We start from the raw sequence: 7,933 nt of genomic DNA on the forward strand, positions 1-7,933 counted from the left end.
TGTGTGTGTGTGTGTGTGTGTGTGTGTGTGTGTGTGTGTGTGTGTGTGCCGTGGAAGCTGCGATACATAGACTAGAAACTCCGAGTGTGTGGAGGAGGGGGTAGAGGAGGTGCAGGGAAATTTGTGGTGGGTGTGTGTGTGTGTGTGTGTGTGTGTGGGTGTTGGAGCTCATGTACCTTTATATGTATTTGACTGTGCTTTCATATCTATAAAACTGCGTTTTGGGGGCATATCTGTTATGCATGTGTGGGTGTATGTGTGAATGTGTGTCTTCATGTTTTATATTTATTTGCTTATTTATCATCATTGTTGTCTTATTTATTTAATTAATTATTTATTTTTATTATTATTTTATAATTATTTTCATTACTACTATGTTGTTTTTTTTCTCAAGGCCTGACTAAGCGCGTTGGGTTACGCTGCTGGTCAGGCATCTGCTTGGCAGATGTGGTGTAGCGTATATGGATTTGTCCGAACGCAGTGACACCTCCTTGAGCTACTGATACTGATACTGGTGTTAAGGAACTGATAACTATGGCCAAAGTCTGTGTTACTTCAATATCTGTTTGGTACACGTGCACTTACACCCCCAGTTTGTGACATGAGAGGTGTGGGTTTGAATCAAGGAGACAGAAATAGAGAGAGAGGTGAACGGGACGGGGTGGGGGTAGGGGGGGGGGTGGGGGGGGGGGGGGGAGAGAGAGAAAGAGACAGAGAGAGAATCTGTTAAATGATAAAAATCAGTTATATATATATATATAAAAGACTTCTTAGAAAAGAGAAACATTCAGACTAAAATAGGGAATACGTATTCATCTACACGAACATTGCAGACTGGCATTCCTCAGGGCTCTGAAATTGCTCCAATGTTGTTCAACATTCTAATGAATGATCTGCCACTGACATTTCCATAAAATTTGTCAACATACGTTCTGTTTAATTCTGATGAGAGAACAACAAACCCGTGGACTTACATAACCAATTTTCTTGTCGGTGGTTTAAAAAGAAAGAAGCAAGATACAATAATTAACAAGCTCACCTGCAAAGATTCGGGGAACTGCGAATGGTGCAATACTGGTAGACGTCAGGACAGCTCAAGTGAGAATGTCTGGCCGGGACCTGTGTCGAGCTGGGGCTTTTGACGAACACCCCTGATCGATATGCATATGGCCATAATTATATGGAGATTTAAGTTGAGAGACCTTGCGGATACAGACCCGCCTCAGTCACGTGATTGGGAGGTGGTGTCAGGCACAAAGTCACACACACACACACACACACACACACACACACACACACACACATATATATATATATATATATATAGACACACACACGCGCACACACACACACACACACACACACACACACACACACACGCACACACACACACATGACACATGTCTTCGACCGAAGATCGTCAATGCGCAACTGCAAGGTTACCTCTAGCAAAAACAAAACAAAAAAACAAAAAAGTATGTATAGTGCGTAGCTGAATGTCAAATAACAACCTTATTGTTGCTATAGTCTACCCCTTTATTCACATGGGTCTTATGGGGCCTGTATAAACTGAATATTTCTTATTTTTTATTTTGTATGCAGGAATGCACAAATACAGCAATGCTGCTTTAAATCTATCAAGCAAATTAAAGCACTTGAGGAAGTCAGAAAGAAGCACAATGAAAGGCTTCACTGTCTTTTCCAAATCACAGGGGGCCTAACACCCAGTGAAGGGGCAAAAGGTAGGCGTGCGTTTTGACCAAAAACCTTGTAGGCGTTTTGCCCCAGTTTGAAAACTTTTAGATGACAGAATTTCTAGGAAATAGGCAAAGGAAATAAATCAGTTTCAACGCTACGATTCAACAGTTGACACAATCTTTTCACAGAACAATATTATTATCGATATTGCTTTGAATGAAGAACAGACACTGGCGTAAAAAAAATTCATCAGCATGGTTTTACAGAAATCATGGTGAATAAAATCAAATGCATGTGGAAAAAATAGCTGACTTCTGAGTGGCCTCCGTGTTGAGGTGTGTTTTCTCTGCTCAGTCAAGCGGAAACGGTAAAAGTGTCACTGGCTCGCTGTGTGCCATGATCTCCGATATTTTGGGGGTGGGCTTTTGACCCTGACTGGGCTTCTTGCCCAGAATTACCCCGTACATACAGCTGTGAAATTTTGTGTTGATACTAAGAATAGAATGGACCAATATTTGGCAAAGTTTCAAAGCACTCACTATATTATTGTCTGATTTATGTGGGTTTTTTTTTTAATCCATGTTTTTCGCAACTGACATAAAGGGGTTGAGTTTTTCTCATATAACAGAAATTTTACAAATGTGATCTTTCATAACCACAGACACTGCCTGATTGTAGCAATTGAATGGGCAATGGTGTATGCACAGTGTTTATCCACTGTAGAATCAGTTCGCATTCGACTTTGAGTCACAGTACGTGCTGAAATTGACGGAGATGCCATCTTGTCGAGCGGGCGAGCGAGAAAACAGAGTTACGCTCGCATGTATTGTACAAAAGAATTTCTCAGCCACAATAAAAGTGTAACATGGTGAAATTGTTCTCTTTGCCCCGCGGAGAGAGAGAGAGAAACTGATCAGAAGGACCAGACAGAGACACAACATTTCAGCCACCTAGAGAACACAACTCCGCATGTATCTACAACGACAGTAGATACTGACAGTGAAGAGGATCTGGAGTTTGAAGTCTGCATTCAGCAGCGCAAGGATGCGCGTTCAACTCCTGAGTTACCAAGAGTTGATTCTTCCGAGCTGGGAGGAGGTGGCATACCGCAGGAAGTCCAAGACCTCAGACAACACGGTGACGACTGTGGCCTTCAGGAGGAAGGTGTCTCGGGTTCAGGACGAAGCGGCGATAAGGAAGGAAGCAGAGATGGTGTTGTGGATGCTGTTGAAGAGGAAAGCACTGCTCCGCCCCTGAGACGGTCATCTCGTCACAGACGGCCCCCACACTGGATGACATCTGGGGACTACATCTTGTCACAACAAGACACGGCAGGCTTGGGAGTTTCTGGATGGACAGTTACTGAACGGAAATTAACATTTCTCAAGCAGCTGATGAAAGAGACAGAAGGAAAATCTTCCAAAAGATCATTCTTGAGAAACTGATATCGCTAGTCTAGGCTGTACAGTTTGTGTTTAGGCTGCATAGTTTTTGTTTGCATTGATTTGAAAAGTTTCGAACTGTGATTTATTTAATAACTGTGAAAAACGGAATTTTGAAACAATACGTTTTAATCTATATCTTAAGATTCAAATAATTACTGGTCAAGCGCATTTGTAAGTAAATGACGGGACGTCATTTCATTGGTCAGGGGAGGATGTAACAGGGTGAAATTGTTCTCTTTGCCCCGCAGAGAGAGAGAGAGAGAGAGAGAGAGAGAGAGAGAGAGAGTGTACGTTCATGACCCGTGTTAGCTTTAGCATCATTACTTCACGTGCAAAATAATATTCATGTGGGGTGGATATGCTGCATCTTGATATGTTTTTGCGAAGTGAGTTCTCCTACCCTTCCCTTGTAGAACCAATAATATCATCAGTTCTCAGTTAGCTTTAAAAGAGAACAGGCAACAGCAGTGTGTGTGCGGACCTCTGTCAACCTGATAGGGTGAATGAAATATATCATACTTTACAGTAAGCATTTCTAGCATTGAGAAATTGATAGCAAAATGTAAATGCTATTTGTATTTCCTTATTAATATTATTCTATCAGTTTACTTTGAGTTTAGATGTTATGCATTTTGAACGGATTTGCAATTATTTCGAATAACCGAGTTAATCTTAACTGAAATGTAACCTCAACTTACGTTTTGAAGTTTCTAGGATTTATATAAATATCTTTAAGAAATTAGACAATTTCGAATTGGGAACCAATCGCTCATTTCAATTAATGGGATAGTTTAGTCTTATCACACGTTTGTAACAATCGTAGATTCATGTGAAATATTTGGTAATGTGATGTTTGGAGTGAGTGAATGAACGTAGATAGACATTACTGTACGCTTGCTTACGAGGACTTGTCCACAGGGTTATCGTTTACTTAATTATTTATTTCCCTCCTTTCACGAGGACAGTCCCTTGCCCTTTAACCCCCCGCTCTCCTGTTCCCTTTACCCGAGTACCGATATGTTCCCCGTCTTGTCCTCAATAAAGCCTTGAAGAAAACTGGTGCTGACGTGGTGAGAGAACCCTGCCCAACCGGCTACAAAAGTACAGGTGCATTTTTGGGTGACTGTAGAACAGAGCTGTGTCGTTTAGTTTCGCACAAGACCGTTAACCTATAATCTTCGAATTTTTAAACCCGCGGTACTCTATAGCGTACCACAGTAACAAAGCATTATACACAAGAGGTACGCTATGGCGTACCATAGTATAGAAAGAGTTCTGGAGAAAACATCCAGGCGACAATGCTTCTGAACAGGTCAGCATCTTCGTGTCGGATGAATGCTCTGCAAGAGTGAAATGTTTTTTGTGTTGCACGCATACATCCGCACACACGCACATGCCCAAACATTAAAAAAACAAAAACAAAAAAAAAACAAAAAAAAAACAAACACACAAATCACAAATGGTGTCAGAAGCGCTAGCTGTGAAACGGTAAGGTCGAACACTGTCGGACACTGACCCTTCAGATTCTCAGTTGATCCAAGTCCCGGCAACGGACCTGTTTCCTTTTTCTGTGTGACGTCATGGTTTAATCTTCTCAGAGAGGCTTAATATTTGCGGTTCTATTCATATGCCCCATGCTAGAAGAAATTACGGATGCAGCCAGTCTCGTGTCTGACACTTTGCAGTTTAAAAAAAATGTTTGGTTTTTTTTTTTGTGTGTGTGTTTTTTTTAAAATAATTTAGATCTGGCGTGATAACAATATTAAACAGTTGTAACGTCAGTCGAACTTCGTATTGCCAGTGATAGACTGATACCGATAATATAATTGAAATTTTGCATTACTTGTGATACTGACAGTCCTTGCAGCAAGTATGAGTGAGAAACATTTCACGTCCAGCATACCTGTGCCAGAAAAACTTCACATTCAGGGCACAACAGCAACTGGAAAAGATTCCACAGACAGTGGGACAATTACTGCATTGCAAGTAGACTCAATAATGAAGAAAAGCCTTACCAGACAGCTGTTTTCTTAGCCTGCGTAGGTGCTGAAGCGCAAGAAATTTTCAAAGGTCTTAGCTTTGGGGAAGGCAAAAGCAGAGAAGACATTGACATAGTCTTAGCAAAATTGTCGGCACTATCCATGAAGTGTACGAAACGTACAAATTTCACACAAGAGAACAGACACATGGGGAGAACATAGACACTTACTTATGTTGCAGCTTTGAGGAAACTCGCAATGACTTGAAATTTTCAGGATCTTGAATGAATGATCCGAGACCAATTAGTGATAGGGATCACAGATGATGCATTTAGACAGAAGCTACTGGAACGAAAAGACCTGACTCTTGAGAAAGCTGTAATGATCTGCAGAGCACATGAAGCTTCAAAGTCGCAATCTCAAAATATGTCGGGAACAAGTCAGGATCTCGCCATAAACAGGATCAGAAGAGGAGGAAGCACAGCCAGTAGAGGACATCAGCAAGCAGCAAATAGATGAAGTAGGCCAGCTGCCAGAGGAGGAAACAAGCCGTTCTCAAGAAAGCCATGCAGACATGCCAAACAATATCAGCAGCACCCTTCATCAAATTGTCCTAGATGTGGGAAGGCACCACACAGTAGAGACACGTTTCCAGCAAGAAACGCACAGTGCCGAAATTGTCGAAAGCAGGGAAATTATGCCGTTGTCTGCCGTTCTTCAGCAATTCATCTCTTAGAGGAACAAAAAGATGGAACTGAATATGAAGAACAATTTGAGAATGTCTACCTTGACATGACTGTAGGCGAAGTGACCAGCTACCCATGGAAGGTCAGCTTGGAAATGGAATAGACGCATCTAAAGTTTAAAGTTGATACAGGCGCAGACGTGACTGTCATTCCAGCTAGATTGATTCCCACAAGCAAACAACCGTTTCAGAAAGCAAAGAAGCTCTATGGACCAGGAAAGATAGAAATTCCAATCCAGGGAAAACTTACTGCCAAGATAAAATACAAAGGGAAAGAAACCAATCAAGAAATCTTCGTGATAAAAGGATTGGAAGAGCCCTTGCTTGGCAGACCAGCCATCAATGCACTGAATTTGGTAGAGAAAATCAACCAAGTGAAAACAAGACAGGATTTTCCAAAACTCTTCACAGGTTTTGGAAGACTGAATGCAACATACAAGATTTCACTGAAGGAAGATGCCAACCCATCTGCAGTCCCACACCATGACGACTAGCACTCCCATTTTGAGGCAATGTCAAGAAAGAAACCGACAGACTGGATGAACTAGAAGTTATCCGTCCAGCAACAGAACCTCCAGACTGGTGCGCTCCAATTGTCACAGTTGTCAAGCCCAACAACCAAGTTCGGGTATGCATGGACCTTACAAAACTCATGAATCGGGAGATAAAATGTCCCTCTCCCAAACACAGACGAACTCCTTGCACAGTTGTCAGGTTCCAAATTCTTCACCAAACTTGACTGTAATAGTGAGTTTCATAAAATTTCCTTGGACAAAAAAAGCCAACTTCTGACAACATTTTATAACACCCTTCGGCAGATTCTGCTACACAAGGTTGCCCTTTGGTATCAGTTCAGGCCCAGAATTTTTTCAACGCAACGTGATGTAGCTGTCAGCAGATCAAGAAGGAATAATTTGTGACCTTGATGATCTTCTGATCCACGGGAAGTCACAAGATGAGCATGATAAATGTCTCAGTGCTGTTCTGCACAAACTGGACGAGGTGGGTGTCACCCTCTGTGAAGACAAGTGCCAGTTTAATAAGTCAAGCGTGAAATTCCTCGGACATGTCATCTCAGTGGAAGGAATCGCTATTGACCCAGAGAATGTACAAGCCATAACAAACTTCCCGCCACTGACAGATCTAACGGAACTCAGGAGATTTCTCGGGATGGCCAACCATGTATCCAAATTAGCGGACAATACTTTTGCAGAAGACACCAAGCCTTTGAGAGAGCTTTTGAAACAAGACAACGAGTGGAACTGGGGAAGCCAGCAGCAGGAAGCTTTCAAGAAAATCAAAGGAAAGTTGATCTCTGCCCCGATTCTGGCGCACTACGACCCCAATCGTTCAACAAAAATTTCAGCAGATGCCTCGTCATATGGCCTGGGAGCAGTGATGTCTCAGAAGCAAGATGATGGAAAGTACAAACTGGTGTTCTACGCAAGCAGATCACTGACCCCCACGGAATCCAAATGGGCACAAGTGGAAAAGGAGGTCCTATCCCTAAACTGGGCATGCGAAAAAATTTCCAGTTACATCTTGGGACTGAAATTCTTGACCCTAGAGTCTGACTACCAGCCTCTCCTTCACTGCTGAAAACGAAAAGCCTCGAACTTTCACCCAGACTGCAAAGACAGCAGATAAGAATTTGACCTGAGCACACACACTCTCTTGTGCCCCTTTCCAGAAGAGGCCGATTCTGGATGCACAGCACTTCCCACAGGTGTTGCAAGGGAAAACGTCTCCAGAAGTTGAGCCCTGCTTCCTTCGCTCATGCTTCTCCTTAATGGCCAGTGTTCTCTTGTTTTCAAACGTCTTTATATCACTAGAGCACAGCATCCTCCAGCGAGAGTGGTCAAGGGCATCAGTTTCCCAGGAAGCGATGTCTGTGTCACAGGCTTTGAGGTTTGTTTTCAAGATGTCCTTGAAGCGCTTGCAGGGTCTTCCAAGTTCGCGGTGGCTTCTGGGCTTCAGCTGGCCATACAATAGCATCTTCGGGATCCTGCTGTCTGTCATGCGGACAACGTGTCCTGTCCAGCGTAGCGGGCACTGGTCAGCAAGCT

This window comes from Babylonia areolata, chromosome 16, assembly GCF_041734735.1.
Source record: "Babylonia areolata isolate BAREFJ2019XMU chromosome 16, ASM4173473v1, whole genome shotgun sequence".
Taxonomy (NCBI): Eukaryota; Metazoa; Mollusca; class Gastropoda; order Neogastropoda; family Buccinidae; genus Babylonia; species Babylonia areolata.